At 33.4% G+C, this 17,276-nt stretch overlaps 1 non-coding gene across 1 annotated transcript; it reads left to right on the top strand.

Moving 5' to 3' along the window:
* The first annotated feature begins 1,950 nt into the window (after positions 1-1,950).
* LOC141662657 (small nucleolar RNA R71) lies at positions 1,951-2,057 on the top strand. The gene has a single exon (XR_012550760.1). It is a non-coding gene; the product is annotated as a small nucleolar RNA R71 (small nucleolar RNA).
* The last annotated feature ends 15,219 nt before the right edge of the window (positions 2,058-17,276 follow it).

The raw sequence follows: 17,276 nt of genomic DNA, 5'->3' as shown, positions 1-17,276 counted from the left end.
TTCTTAAGAGCTTGTCTTCCTCACTACCTGAAAGGTCAGATGCAATAATAACAGGTAAAGTAGATGCTTCACCTAAAAAAGCATACCTCAAGTGTTCAGGTAATGGCTTGAGCTCCAAGGTAGGTGCTTCCTCAATTGATGGTTTGAGCTTTCCTTCAGCATTCTTGAGGTCAGAAGTACCAAGAAATTCAAACGGCATGTCCAGCTTTCGCTTCCAGGGAGAAGCATTCAGATATTGTAATTGCTCGTTGCCATCTTCATCATCACTGTCAAAATCCCCCACTAAGGCCTTTTCCAAAGCATCAGACATTAGCATGCGATCGAGTTCTGAAGTAACCGCAGAATCAATCACATCCACTTTTAAGCACTCCTCATCTTCTGTAGGGAATTTCATTGCTTTGAACACGTTGAAGGTCACATCCTGATCTTGTACCCGCATATAAGTTCACATTTCTGCACATCTATCAAGTACGGCCAGTAGCCAAGAAAGGTCTTCCCAAGATTATGTGAATCTTCTTATCTTTCTCAAAATCCAGAATAACAAAATCTGCAGGAAAGAAGAGCTTATCCACCTTAACTAGAACATCCTCCACTATGCCCCTTGGGTAAGTAATAGAACAATCAGCCAATTGGAGAGACATGTATGTGGGTTTTGGATCAGGCAAATCCAACTTTTTAAAGATCGACAACGACATCAGATTGATGCTTGCTCCCAAATCATAAAGGCACTTATCAAAAGTCAACTTGCCAATGGTGCAAGGAATGGTGAAGCTACCTGGATCTTTAAGCTTTGGAGGTAACTTTTGTTGCAGAACAGCGCTACATTTTTCCGTGAGAGCAACGGTCTCAAGGTCATCCAGTTTCACCTTCCTTGAAAGAATATTCTTCATAAACTTCACATAACTAGGCATTTGCTCCAGAGCCTCAGCGAAAGGTATATTGATGTGAAGTTTCTTGAACACTTCTAGAAACTTACCGAACTGTCTATCCAGCTTTTGTTGCTGCAGTCTCTTAGGAAAAGGTGGTGGAGGATAGAGCTGTTTCTCTCCTGTATTACCCTCAGGCAGAGTGTGTTTAACAGTAGTCTTCCTTGGTTCCGTCGCTTTCTCCTTTTACTTAGCTTCTTCATCTCTAATTTCAGCTTCTCCTTCTTTTGGCTTTTCAGCATCAGCAACCTTCCCAGATATTAAGGTAATAGCCTTGACTTGCTCTTTAGCTTCTTTTCTGCCTGATACTTCCGTGTCACTGGGGAGTGTGCCAGGTTGATGATTTAGCACTGCATTGGCTATTTGACCGATTTGATTTTCCAAGGTCTTCATAACAACCGCCTGACTCTTGCATAACAGCTTAAGTTCATCAAAATCAGCACTAGTAGGTGCAGCTGCACTTCCCTGTTGAGGGTATGATTGCCTTTGAGCATACTGCTGTGGTTGCTGGAATCCAGGTGGATTAAACTGCTTACTCACACCTTGCTGATATGGTGGCCGAATAACATTCTGATTATTATCCCAGCTGAAATTTGGATGATTTCTGTTATTAGGATGATAAGTAGCTGGCACAGGCTGCTGTTGTCGCTGATAAATATTCACATACTAAACAGATTCGTTGTCAAGAGAACATTGATCCGTAGCATGAGAACCTGCAAAAAGCTCACAAACCATAGCTATTTGATTGACTCCATATGTAGCCAGAGAATCAACCTTCATTGACAGCGCTTGGAGCTGCGCTGCAATAGCGATGGCTGCATCGACTTCCAGAATACCTGCTACCTTCCAAGGCATCATCCTCTGAGTTGGGTTTTGATGCTCATTTGCAGCCATAGTCTCGATAAGATTATAAGCCTCAGTATAGCTTTTAGCCCATAAGGCGCCTCCAGCTGCTGCATCGAGCATGGGCCGAGATTGGGCCCCCAAACCATTATAGAAACCAGTGATCACCATCCAATCGGGCATTCCATGATGTGGACACTTCCTCAACATTTCCTTGTAGCGTTCCCAAGCTTCGCACATAGATTCTGTAGGTTGCTGCGTAAACTGAGTAAGAGCACTCCTCATAGCAACAGTCTTTGCCATCGGATAAAACTTCACCAGAAACTTTTGTACAAGTCCTGCCAAGTAGTGATGGACCCAGCTGGTTCAGAATGTAACCAGTCTTTAGCCTTGTCCCTCAGTGAGAATGGGAAAAGCCTCAGCTTGATAGCCTCATCAGTCACGCCATTATACTTGAAAGTGCTGCAGATCTCGACAAAATTCCTTAAGTGTATGTTGGGGTCTTCAGTTGCAGCTCCTCCAAAAGAAAAAGAATTCTGCACCATCTGAATAGTGCCCGGCTTGATTTGAAAGGTGTTAGCTTGAATAGCCGGATGAAGAATGCTTGACTGAATGTCATCAATTTTTGGCCGAGAAAAGTCCATAAGAGCTGGATCAGCCTGAACAATACGATCACCATTGATTACTTGTTCTTTCTGCTCAGTTTCTGAATCCGAATCTTCAAAATCTATCTTCTCCGGAATATCAAGAACTTCATCTGTCTCCTCAGCTGTATCTAAAGTCCTCTTGCGAGTACGAGAACGAGTTTGCATAAACGCTCGCTTAAGTACCTGAAACACAACCAGAAACAATAAGTAACAACTACGTCCTAATCACTGAGCCCTAATGACCAATGATGGTAAGTACATAAACTAAACAAATACGTCGAGTCCCCGGCAGCGGCGCCAAAAACATGTTAGGGCGAAAACACGCGCTAATATTCACGCAAGTATACGCGTTCGAAAGTAATATAGAATACTTTCTAGTTCGTTCCCACAGAGACTCAGACTAATTATTGTTTAATTAAACTCACGCACCAACGTATGATTACTTCTCAATGTTAAGACACTAACACTTAGAATTGTTGACAAATTATTAACTACAATTAATTACTTAGTTAATCACTTAATTAACACTTCAATTAATCAATATTAAAACACTCATGAGATCACAACTTCATTACTACTTCCTTCAATATTTATTGTTATTACCTTTAGCATGTGACAGTGATGATATTAATCGAATAACACGAAACTGATAAAAGCCAACTTTCATTGTACTAATACCATTCTACCAAGCATCCACAATTAAGATAGAAGTTGAATAGGCATCAATTATGTTCAGTTCCTATATGTCTACAGAAATTGACAACACAACGATTTAAGCACAAGTTATTTTGATTACACAGGGCAAATAAAACTGTTAGAGTTACCCACTAATCATGCACATCGTACATGAACCTATGCTAGCATGGCAAGTTCTAAATCTCAAGATCCACCGTCGCTTCACAAGAGATTAATACCCTATCTTATATGTTCGCGACGCACATAAGACGAATACGCGCAACCAATACTAGATATCATACAATCATCACACACTACAGTATTAAGCACTTAACTAAAGAATTCCATAGTAAATCCGTTGCGACCCCATGATCACGATTAGCCCATAATAGCACTTATCGTCATCGTGGGTTCATATGAAATCATGATAAATAAACACAAGAAAATAATAACTAAACTAATTATATTAAATCAGAGTACGTCACAAGAGTAAATAGGTTCAAAGTAAGAAAACTAGCATCCAACGTTAAAACAAAATAAGAATCACAAGAAAATATGCTTCCTCTTCGTTGCTGTGTGCTAAAACGGTCTTCTTCCTTATCTCCTTCGCTCCTTGCTTAATACCACGATCTTCTCTCTTGAAAATGTCTCCAAATCTACTTATATACTAGTCCCATAAAACTCAGATTACATAGAAGTTGGAAGCCAAACAGAAGTAGAAGTCTAAAAATAATTAATTAAATTCCCGACCCTGCGCGGCTGCTCAGCATAGCTGAGCGGGCACTCAGCTTTCTACGCGGCCGCTCAGCATAGCTGAGTGGGCACTCAGGACCCTACTAGATTTTTCCTGAGTTTGCTCCGTTTCTTCGCCGTAATCTGCCCCTTTCTTTCCTCTCGCAATGGTGAACACATGCCAAGGCTTATTCTTGATGATTACTCCTCCGAAATGCAACTAATACCCTGAAATGCATAAACACTAGAAAAACGCATCAAATATACAAAATACTTAATTTCAAGGAACCAATTTAAGCCATTTTAAGATGTTCTAAGTGGTATAAAATGCCACTTATCAGGTTACCTAAGTGTATGTGGGGGGGAGGCTCTGGGTACAACTTGCCTTATTCTGAATAGAGTCGCTCTGAAACATATGGAACATATACCATATAAATTATAAAGAAATCATAATAGAATTTTGAGTTATCTTTGTGTGTGGGGGTGTCTTGCTAATGTGCTTATCCCTGAACACAAGAGAAAAAAAATAGGTCTGAAAACAATTGATTGTATCTTTATGGGCTATATTGAAACAATTATTACTATGAGATTTTTAGTATTAAAATCTAACATAGATGGTATTATGGTGAATACGATAGTTGAGTTTTGTGATGCAACTTTCTTTGAGGAAGTATTCCCTTTGAAGACTGGTATATATGTGGATAATTATGAGGATGATCCCACTCAAACATCGAGTTCTATTCCTGATTATGTGGAAAAGATGACAAATGTGGGAGTGGATCCTTGTAATAGCTGTACTCCTAATGAAGTAGAGTAATCTAGAAGGAGTAAGCGAACAAAGGTAGTCAATGACTTTAAAAGTGATTTTATCACTTATAATATCAAGGATGAGCCTTTAACTTTCCGTCAAGTCATGGATTCTTTAGAGTCAAGGCCTTGGAAAGGCATTGTGAAGAGTGAAATTGATCAATTGTTTCTAACGGAACATGGGAGTTAGTTGATCTCCCACCTGGGTGTTCTACTATTGGATGAAAATGGATCTTCAAGAAGAAGCTAAACCCTGATGGCTCAATAGATAAGTACAAGGCTAAACTAGTTGCTAAGGGCTTTAGCGAAATGGAAGGCATTGACTATTTTGATACATACTCTCCCGTTGCTTGAATGACAATAATCAGAATGCTTATTGCATTAGATTCTGTATATGGTCTAATCATCCATCAAATGGATGTAAAGACAATTTTTCTTCATGATGACCTTGAAGAAGAGTTTTATATGGATCCGCTCGAGGGATTTGTTACTTCTGGTAATGATATTCTATTTTTTGGAACCAATATTGATATTATTAATGAGACAAAGAGTTTCTTGAAGAGGTACTTTGAAATGAAGGATATGGGTGAGGTTAGTATGATTCTTCGCATCAAGTTGACTCAGTCAATTGATGGAATAACATTATCATAGTCGTATTACATAGAAAAATCTATACTTGAGAAGTACGGTTATGTAAATTGTAAAATCGCTAGTACACCATATTATTTAAAAGTTGCCATAGACAAGTATAGTTCAGGAGATCTTGTATCTCAGTTAAGGTATTCTTATATTATTGAGAGTTTGCAATATGTTGCTAATGTGACTAGACCTGATATGTTGCCAAGCAAGACTCATTGGGAGGCACTGAATAGAGTTTTTAGATATCTCAAGGGAACTATTTCTATTGGCTTACATTATCGGAGATTTTTTGGGGTACTTGAGGGGTACAGTGATGCAAGTTGGATAGCTAAGAAATCTGGTTCCAATGGAGTGACTGGATATGTGTTTACCTTTACAGGTGGAGCAAGTCCTAGAAGTCTTCTAGATAGACTTTGATTACTCGGTCTACTTTTGAGGCTGAGTTGTGTACACTTGATTCCATGGAGACGGAGGCTGAATGGTTACATGGACTCATGAGAATATTACCTATTGTAAGCAAGCCTCTTTCTGACATTTATGTTCATTGTGATAGCCGTACAAATATCAACAAGATCAGAAGCACTAAATGAATGCAAATGGGTAGTAATTATTGTAGAAGGATGTGGAAGTCATGGGATTTTAAACCATAGAGCTTCATATCAATCATCGATACAAAATTTCTGATATTTGAAGCATGTCTGTATGGAAGTTTCATGACGTACAATGATGACAACAATGTTTATTTTTCTTTCTTGGAGAGAGTATAAGGGGAAGGATTTGAGTATGTTCTTTTCTCAACTACTTCTGGAGCTAAATCAACCCTTAGCCTCATGTCAAAAATACTAGTAAAATTTAAAAGTTTTTTTTTTAGAATTTAAAGGTATGAAATTAGTAAAATTTTATGAATACACTTATATTGTGATGTGCATAGGAAAGTGTAGTAAAAGCCTACTATATCGACCTATCATCATCTATCTTATAAATATATTTCGTGCACCTTAAAGTTAGAAAAGGAAACTACAACAATTTAAAATCTCATTACACCAATTTACAAAAATTACAATCTCAAACTACAATAATTTACAAAAATAAAAAAAAAAACTCAAACAAAATTAAACAGAGTTAGAAAATGAAACTCACAGACGATTGGAAAATTAAACATCTCTATTTTCTTGTAAAAATAAGTCAAAATTACAAAAGTACAAACAAATAAAAACCTAAATTATAAAAATAAAAAACAAACAAATTTACAAAGGTAAAGACAACAACACCGAAATGACCAAAAGTTTAGTTTCTTTTTATCAAATTAGGTCTTGTATACAACAAATTAAAAAGTATTAGGAACTTCAAAAGATATTAAATTAATAAAAAAATTAGGGTTTGGAATTAAAAGTAACACCAATTTACAAAATTAGTGTTTCAAATTGAAAAACCCTCAATTTATAAAACTGGTCTTCATGCAGAAAAGACTAGTACGATTCAAGTACATAGAATACTTATCGATGTATAGAGCCTCATAGAGAGAAGGTTAACAGAGAGATTGTGAGCGCAGAGATTGTGACCAGTTGAGAGAGATGTGAGAGTAGTGGAGATGGTGGGATGGTGAGCGAAGTTCAGAGAGATTGTGAGCGGAGAGAGAGAGAGGTTCGAGAGAGAGAGGTTTGAGAGAGGGAGAGGTTCAAGAGAGAATGTAGTTTTTAGTTTTTAGTTTTTAATTGTCTAAAGTGAGCAATAGGGGGAACAAAAAATTGGTTAAGGGTGGAAAATTTTGGGTGGGGGAATTTCGGAACAAAATGTGAACGGGATTTTGACTACGGGGGAAAATAAATGTGGGCACGAAATATTTTTTTTGGTGAAGTTTAGACATCTGTTTATTAATAACCAATGTCTTGAAATAACAAAGACATCATAAAATTACGGGGTGATGTCAATAACACTTTTAACATCAATGCACCGTCAACCAATGTTTAATTTATGATGTCTATTGACATTTTTCTTGTAGTGCAAGTCACCTTGACTTTATCAAACTTCCTTCCCTTTGAGTACTGTCCTTCATTTCTTATAAATTTGCCTTTTCCATCTCTAGAGTACTTCTTGTTGAACCACCTTTCCTTTGTGGTTTTGCAAGCCTCATCATTCTAGAGCCTTTCTCCAGCATTGCTTCCATCTCAACAACTTGAGGATCATCAGATTAATATCAAAATCTTCATCAATATCTGTGTTAAGGTCGGATGATTCAGTGTCATGATCTGACTCTCCAATTACCTTTCTTCTTCTAGAGCTACAACCTTCATTTTCTAACTTTTCTTATTTTTCCTTTGTTGGATCTCCAAGTCATGGATTTTTAGCATTCTATAAACTTCATCCAGTGTCAGTAAATCTAGGTAATACTGATGTCAGATTATAGAGGCTTGAGTATCCTAATCTTCAGGAAGAGCTCTCTGAAACTTGGTATTTGATTATAGAGGCTTGAGTCCAGTGTACTGTTTCTTTCATTAGTTAGTTCTTTATTTTATATTAAAAATTATTTTATAAATTAACTTTGTCTCTTTTAGTCTTCTCTAACCTAGTCCTTTACTTATTTTGTGCTTAACTTCTACATAAGAACTTAATAAAATAAGACTATTGCATTGGTTTTTAGGTAAGTTTAGGTACATATTCTAGGGCTATAGGTGTCTACATAAAGTCAATGAACATAAATATGGGAAAAACCTAATCCTTTACTTTTTTTAAGCTTATATAAACTTAAAGAAACAAGACTTTTGGTTTTAAGTAGGTGTGGGGTATATATTCTAAGGCTATGGGTGTTTACATATATTTTATGAAAACAAATAAGAGGAAGTGTATGGGTGACCATTATATTTACCAATATGTCATATGACATAAATTGTATTTCCTTTAAACAATAAAGCTATAATACAAAAATATTCAAAACTAAATCACTCATAATCAAAGACTGTTATCGAAAAGATTTGTTGAAGTACTAAATATTTATAAAAATACATTTAATTTAAGTATCAAAAGATAATTGTAAAACACAACTTTTCATTGATATTTAGTTTTCATAAAAAACTCTCCCACCCAAATATTATAAGTGATGGAGGTTTTGGCTTGTTCTATACTTTTGGTGTTCAACTTGATAGCAATATTGAATATGAATACTGACATCGGTTTCACATAGTAGAAATTAAAAAGGCCATATATATGCTTTAAACTCTGACATCGGCTAATTTTATCAACCGTGGTCTACGATGACTTTTAAAAAAATTACAATTTACTTATCTTTCTCCCCCTCTTTCAGTACACTTCCCCCCTCAATTTTAACAAAAAAAATTTATTCCCCCCATTTCCAAAATATCTCTCACCTCTTTCCCCTCTTTCTCTCCTCTCTTCCGCAACCCTCATCTCTCTCTCATCTCTCGTCTCTCTTTCATCACTTATCTCTCTCTCATTTCTCCCCTCTTTCTCTCGTACCTTAAAAATCTCACTCATCTCTCATATCTTCTCTCCCGCGCATAAACCCTAATTTATGCCCCAATTCAAATTCAAGCTTTGGAGCTTCAAATCAAGCTTCAAACTAGTAACATATACTTAAGTACAAGCTTTGGAGCTTGAAAGGATATTTGGAACTTCAAGGTTTTGGAGCATCTGTCAGTTCACAGGTCTTTGGAGCTTGGAGCTTTTCTGGAGTTATATTCTCCATTTTACATCTTTTCTTTTGGACATGTATATAAGAAACGGTATGCTTGTTTTTTGGGGGTTTTATGTTCTGTTTTTGGGGGTTTAGTGACAAATAAAAGAAATATTTTGCTTGTTTTTTGGGGCTTTTATGTTCTATTTTTTGGGGGTTTGGTGACAAATAAGAGAAAGAAGCATTGTTACTCGATGTGGTAATACTGGGATTTTTGAGCTCAGAGAGATGATACGTAACCTGATTATAAAAAGTCGGTCTTTTTTTTGTTGTCTTCTGAATTTCTTCAAAGATTGACATGTACCCTAAATGTGGAAAACTAAATGATGCTAGGTCCATTCTCAGTGAAACTAAGGTGTGAAAGACAGTGTTACGTCTTACATGGGATCAAATCTTGGAACATCAACTAATCTTGGTTCGATCTTGGAACATCAGCTCAAGATACTCCTATTGCGACTTGATCAACATGACTTTGAAATTTGTTACTTATTTCCTTTAAAGAAGGGTTTTATGTTTTTTAATTATTTTTTATCATGTATTGTTTGTTTATTAAATGGATATTTTTTTTGCCTTTTTTGTGTTAGTTATAATTGTCTTGTGTATGTGATTTGTATTGTAATAGAATTTTCTTGTGTGTAAGATTACCTTATATATCATGTATGTTTATGTTTGAATACAGTAATTAAGTTAATAATTTATATGTGGTTGAGTTTTTTGTTTATGTTGATGTGATATGTATTGTAATAGAATTGTTCTTATGTTTCTGCTTTGTAGTTGTTAGAATATGCCTAACCTAAACGTATGCTACCAGCAAGGATGTCACCTCATAAAAAATGAAACTCCAATAGGGTTTAAGTTCGGTAGAAAAAAAAAAGATAAAATGAAAAGAACTTAAACTTTTTAGGTGACTTGAGAGTGATAATCTATTGATCTTCACAAAGGTTGTTTGATTTACCTTTTTCAGTTTTCTCCTTTTTAGCTTGGATGCCATGAATTTGTCAGATCACATTTAGTTACAATGTGTAAAATATTATAACATGAGGCTTGTTCAAGGAAATTTAAAACATTTACTTGGTGTTCTATATTTTAGCATGTACAATAGAATACTACATTGGATATATCAATGGAGGATATTGAGCCTTTATATTTGAGGTAATTGTAATTGTAAATGTAAATGTTCTTTATTAACATATAGTGGATATATCAATGTAGAATGTTTATAGCTTTAGAATTTGAAATCTGAGTGAATGCCATTTTTAAAATTGAAATACAGTATGCAGAATATTTTGTTTTTTCATATTATTTTCAAGTTGATTTTTTGCCAGTCGCTCTTTCTTCTAGTTGCTGGCTGCAAAATCCACTGTTAGAGGACGAGACCGAAGATATACACCATGTTATTGAGCATAGTGACCTAGAATTTGATAGTACATAGATCAATTTTGTAGGCGAGCAACTTACTTATGTTCGAATAATCAAGTAATCCTATGTGCTTCATAGCTTCCTCTATCATTTTAACTTTTTAAAAGTGATACAGAGGAAGATGAACAACATGATGGGATAATCCAAGGCAGCGTTAAAGATATAGAAAGATTTAGAGTTTATACTGATCTAATTTTTGATATACAAGAAGTTCTTTCTGCATTTGATTCAGACGCAATACTTGAGGTACTGGATCATCCAATTCTAAACTTGATTTACTACTTGGTAATTATATGCACAACCCGATTTCTATACTTCACTTTCATATTTTTCTGAGATACTTCATGTGCTATAAAATGGAAAAGAGTGCATCTTGTAGCCTTATCTTTGTTGAAGAACAAATTTTTATCTCTATATGTATTGAAAATGTCTGGTTTTATTATGTTTAGAAAATTGAAGGGCGTAATATCAACACTTGTTACAGTCTTTCATTTTGTTCTCCTGTGGTTATTTTTTCCAGGACGCCTCCTGCAATGGAATACAGCACTATGCTGCCCTTGGAAGAGACAGGGTATTGGCTTTTACCTTCGTTATGACTTTTAGATGGACTTTTTTTATGTCAAACGTTGATCTCTAGCCCATACATCAAATTCTTTTCCTTTCTTCAAATAAATGGCAAGAGGACTTAAAAATTCCAGGGAATGGCCAGGGTTTACAAAATTAACTAGCATCATCAAAATTTAATTGGTTTTTTGCTTTAGTTGCGTGTATACTTACTGAAATTATTTTTTAGGTGGGAGCGAATGCTGTTAATTTGATTGCAGGTGGTGAACCAGCAGATGTTTACTCAGGTATAGTAGCCAGGTGAGCTCTTTTTTCCTTCATATATAAGTTGCTTATATCATTATTCTCTTCCATCAAATAATGAATCAGGAGGAAATGAGTATATATATTTTTCTTTCAACATCCTTTTTATTGTTGAGTTTGTTTTACTTGAATATTTCTTATACTAAAACATATAAAAAAAATCTTAAAATGGTTTGACAGAGGCATGGATATTAAATCAAAATAATTCAATATCAAAGTAGAGTTTGGAAAACTGATTGCTGGATTCTTCTCTTCGAGATGTTAAAGAAAAAGCAATAGGAATGTGGCTTGTTTAGTATCTCTCAAAAGCTTCATAGATTACATAAATTTTACAAGAAGTTGGTCCTACATGCGTTAGGTCCATTTACGGGTCAGGGCATTAAAGGCCTTTCACAGTGGATTTACTATTGTCAATTCTATATTTTAGCATATTACTATGTCAATTAAATTGTACTTGTGTAAATGTTCAGGTGGCCACAAACTCAGCAAAAGCACCGGAAATGCTGGTGGAAGAGTGGCCTATGGTAAGTCTTCAGTTGACAATGAATCAATTGTAAAATGTCTATTATATATTAGGTAGCTAGGAATTATTTATTATTTACTTTTATTAGGTAGCTAGAAATTATGTGTTGTTTATGTGCTATGATATTAATTTATGATCTGTTATCACTATTTCAGGTATCATCGGCCTGCAAGGCTAATTTATCGGAATTGGGTTGATTGGCTAAATTGGATGGAGTTATCGAAATTTAAGAATAAGGTACTTAAAAAGTATAGTATGAGTTGGGTAATGAAAGTCTTGTATTTTATTTTAAATGTATGTATAGTATGGTATGAGTAATATTTTTATATTAGACTTGTAATTTGGATGATGTTATTTTTTGGATGTTTTTTGTTGGGATGTTGCATTGTTTTGGTTCCTTGTGGCTGTAAATAGTACCAGGATGGCATGCAATTTACAAAATATTAACATCACAATGGTATATGTAAACCGATGTAAAAAATATACAAAAGACATCATGTAAAATAATACTAAATGAAAAAGAACTAAAAAAATTGATGTGAAATAGTCATTTGACATCGATCCTGAAAAGAACCTCAATATATTTTAAGTCAAATAACATCGGTTAGAGAAATTGACTGATGTTAAACAAAAAGATTTAACATCTGTTTTATGAAGAAAACCTATGTCTTATCCATCATTTCACATTGGGGGGCTAATTTAACCGATGTCTAATCAAACATTTCACATCGGGCAACTTATCTAACCGATGTCTGATCTAGCATTTCACATCAGTTTGTTCGAAAGAATTTTAATAAATGGCTTTTAGAGCTTGTAGGTTTCATGTTTTAATGGATAAATACCTCATAATATACTCATATTCACCTGGAAATCTTGTAATATAAGCTGAAATTTGTTGTAAAGACATCACATTTAATCTTAAAACCAATGTATAGCACTGTAATAGACATCGGATGTTAACCGATGTCAAAGGCTGATGACATTTAACATCATGCATGAAGACATCGGTTCAGATTTTTTTTTAACATCGGTTCTGAACCGATGTCTGATCCCATATTTCTAGTTGTGTTATATAGGCTTGAGTATCCCAATCTTCAGGAAGAGCTCTCCGATCCTTGGTTTTTGAGTAGTCTTCTCTACCATAATCTTTTACAACCAATGATAGATCATTCAGTAGTGTCAGGAATCTATCATAGATGTCAGTAATTGACTCATCAGCCTTGCTATTAAATTTCTCATATTCTTGCACAAAAACAATTCTTCTATTTTTCTTGATTGCCATTGTAGCGTGGCACTAAGTCTCCGAGGCATCTCATATCTTTTTTGCAGTCCTGCAGACAATCATCATGTACATCATATTATCCAAATTATTTTGCAGAATATTTCTGACTTTTGAATTCCTAAACATTGAAGCCTTCTCAGGTTCTGACCATTCTAATTTATCTTTCCTGATAAAGTGTTCAGGAACATCTGGTGTCATGGGCACATACTTCACAGTATAGGGAGGTCCGGTTTTGATGATGTCAACATATGCATCATCAATAGCCTCAAGAAACATCAATATCTTTACTCTCCATGTAGAGTAATCAGCTTTCTTCGGGAAAGGAATTTTCATGCTTTTAAACTTACTACCAGATATATTTGATCTATACAAATTAAGAGTTAACATGACCGCTCTGATACCCCTTGTTGCCCAGTAAACTAGTTGTTTAAGAGGGGTTTTATACAATTACCAAAACAAATCGATTTATCACAGAAGTAAAGTTAGAATAATAAAGCACAAATGAATCAAATAACAGTTTAGATTGATCTTTAATAAACTGTTACAAAACTCTCTCAAGAACAATATTCTTAAGAGCTTGTAGGTTATAGAATACTCGAGTTGTGTGCTTTTCCAAGTGATAACCTAATCAATCTCCATTAAATCAACATATTGTGATTTATCCCGTAACTTTGACTTATCTAATCATATATTGAGAGTCTTCACATCGTGATGGCTTGACAAACCCTAACTATTAGACATATCCTGATTGGGTACACATGCTGATACCTGTATCAGATCCTAGACTCCTTGGCAGATCTTGATCCTTGACAGTTAGGAGCTTTGTGACATTAGTGCTTCCATGTTTATTCCTCGCACGTAACTTTAAATGTGTCATCTATGAAATTATTGGTGGTAATGAGTATTGGACCACTTATATATATACTAATATATATGCATAACTTCAAAGATTGCTTGTAAACTTCTGATGAAGAGCATATCTCTATTAGATATGAAATACATTTTACCCCCGAGACCATTAAAAAACCTCCTAGCGCGACCCTCTTGTCATAATTTTATTTTATTTATTTTTATATGCGAATTATGTTGAAAATTAAGGATGAATGAAAAAAATCATAGATAAAATATAGCGTATTACAATATTATATTATTGAATTTGGTCCGAAATTTCTTTTCAAAAGTAAACAAGTCCTTAATCATTTACTTTTGAGTAAAAAAACTGATTTGATTTAACCTTAAAACTTTTGCATGACTTAATTAATTGCAAAGAAAATAGTCCTTAATCATTTACTTTTGAGTTAATTTTCACGCCATTTCTGAGGATTTAGGACTAATGATGAGCCTAAATTTATTCACTTCTTTCGATATTCATATACATTTTAAATATTTATCTTTCGTTGTAATGCACTGACGATATAAATATATAAATTTTTTGGCAAATTCTATTTTTGTATATTAAATTTTAATATTAAAACCTTTAGTCAAAAAATATATTCAAAAAATATTATAAAACTATACTTACCATCCATCTAAACATATGTGTTCAAAATCAAAACTGACAACTATTGTTATCTTGGTTGTCATCTCCGAATACATTGGGGCGCCTTTCTTTCCAAAAATATTTATCCTCACCCGTCAATTGTATTTATTTATTTTGATTAGAGAATTATGTAGAACAAATTAAATAATAAACAAATGATAGTTTAGTCCTAGTTTATCTTAATAGTATTATATTGAATTTGGTACGAATAAATTGCATCAAAGTAAATGACTACGTAGTAATTCAATTTGGCCTCTAAACATCTTTTCTGATTAAACATAATTTAATTTTGTGTTTTTTGGTTTTAGTGCTTAATTTCTGAGCAATTTTAAGTGTTTAGGCCTAATTTTAAATTTAACTTTATGCACTTGAACCTGTTTCGACATTCCTTCAACCCCCACTCATGAAGAATTTTTGGTGACTATTTTAATATGTTTTAGACTTTGATCCTAGATACGCGTCTCCATATAATTACAAATATTTTTGAGGTGCTTGAGCTTTTGCAAGGTCAAGGGTCGTAAATTCGTTAATTTTCTTAATTTTTTTTTAATTTTCTATTGTATTTCTTATTGTTAGATCTATCCAATTGTACACTTATATGTAAGTTTACCTACTTGTGTCTCAAAGATACACTTATTCTTGATTTCTTTGTGTAGTATATATTGAGATATTTCAAGTTATTTTCTTCATGAAGAAATTTGAATATCCGTGGTCCTTGAACTCAAAGTTGTGATTATGACTTATTAAGACTAGTAACTCAAGACCAGTCAATCTATATTTTAGTTAAAAACAAAAAGCCTATATCTTATTTTTATCTTAAGTGGTTTGAACTTGATATTTAAGAATAAAAATAAGTTTCTTTGGTTTTGGTTAAGCTAATTCTAAACTTATTTTTGAGTTTTTTTAAAAGGACTAAAAGAAATTAGACTACTCAAACTCATATTAAAATCGGTTAGAGCTAAACTCAACCTACTCAAGCTATATTCCGCTAAGCATAGTGCGACTTCAACTAGTTAGCTACCCATTTTTTTACCTCAGTTACTAAATGCACTTTGTCTTTTTTAGATTTTTGGAACCTTGTCATTTACTTAATTTGAGCTTAACTTCCAAATTAGAGCATAAAGAAAGAAGGCTATTTGAACACATGTTAAAAACAACTTAATAGATGTATTTAACCATTTTTTTTGCGAATATACTACTAGTTACATTCTTTAACTTACTTGTTGTAAGGTGCGAAAATATAGTACAATGGGGTAGAATACGATACTCATTTAATTGATATCTTTTGCGAATTATAATTTTGTACAACTCCAAATAAATCTAAACTAAATGAAATAATTATTCGAGAAATATATCATTTTAATAATATAATCCTTGATGATTCTACTCTTTAACACAAAGGTTAGATATAAACAAAATTCTAAAACCAAATAATAAAAAAATTGAGCAATAACAATATAACTTTAATGGCGCTCTCATGCCTTTTAATGAAGCTGGCACATGTTCGTGTTTTTGTAGTCAAGAATTTAAATAAATACAAGTTATCTATTTTTCCTTTAAATTAAGGCTTTTTGATAGATAAACTACCATTCTAATTGTAATATTTGTAAAACAATTCTTGTCTCTCATGACACACCTTGCAATACATGCCCTTGTAGAGTGATTACATGGAGTCAAGTGCACATGTGTACCGAGTACCTTGGATGGGCGTACACCGATTCATGCCTAACCTTTTTTCCATCTATGTTCTCCATTTTCTCATGTACTATATCCCATAAATAAAAGTCTATTTCACTCTATGAATTATATTAATAATAATTAAAGAATGAAAAAAAATTAAGTTTAAACAAATTTAATTACAATAGTTTTCAACATATCCAAAAGTAAAAGGTTTGTCATAATATTTCTTTTGTTTTAAAATTTCAATATTGTTTGATTGATCACAAAAAGTTTTATTCGATTTGGCAACCTGGCCATTTTCTTGATTTAACTAATCACGAAGGAAAATCCTTACAGATATTTTTGACTTTTTAAGATTTTTAAACTTATTTTACGTGCAATTTCTATGTTTAGGAATATTTTCGAAGCAAATGTTTTGTATTGATAAGATATTTTGAAGATATTAATTCCTTGAATGCATTTTAGTGGCCTTAATAGCTTAAAAGAGTCATCCCTTCAATCCCTTTTTTTGGAGGTTTTCTGAGTGTTTTAGTTATTTTGCCAAAATATTGTAGATTTTCTGGTGTTATTTTTACATCAATCCAAAGAAATACTAATATTTAAGATTACTTACTTTTGTCTCAAAGATACTTCTTCTTAATTTATTTTATTATAGTATATTGAGATATTGCAAGTTATATTCTTCATTAACTTATTTACATATCCTCCTTTAAAGTCATTGAACTAAAAGTTGTGATTGTGCTATAAAGATTAAACATCTTAAGGTAAAACAAGATCTCAACTTTTTGTATTTAATCAAAATATATATTCAATGGTCTCAATAACATATATTTGTTTTTTTTATTTTGAGAAAGTACTTAAAGAAATTGGATTAGTGGAACTATTACAAAAATAAGTTAAAGTTATACTCCACCTACTCTAGCTATTTTCTACCGTATAGGGTTTGTTTCATTAGTTAGTTCTTGATTTTTTATTAAAAATTATTTTATAAATTAAATTTGTCTC

Source organism: Apium graveolens, chromosome 5 (assembly GCF_009905375.1).
Source record: "Apium graveolens cultivar Ventura chromosome 5, ASM990537v1, whole genome shotgun sequence".
Classification (NCBI taxonomy): domain Eukaryota; kingdom Viridiplantae; phylum Streptophyta; class Magnoliopsida; order Apiales; family Apiaceae; genus Apium; species Apium graveolens.
This window is presented reverse-complemented; position numbering and strand designations above follow the sequence as displayed.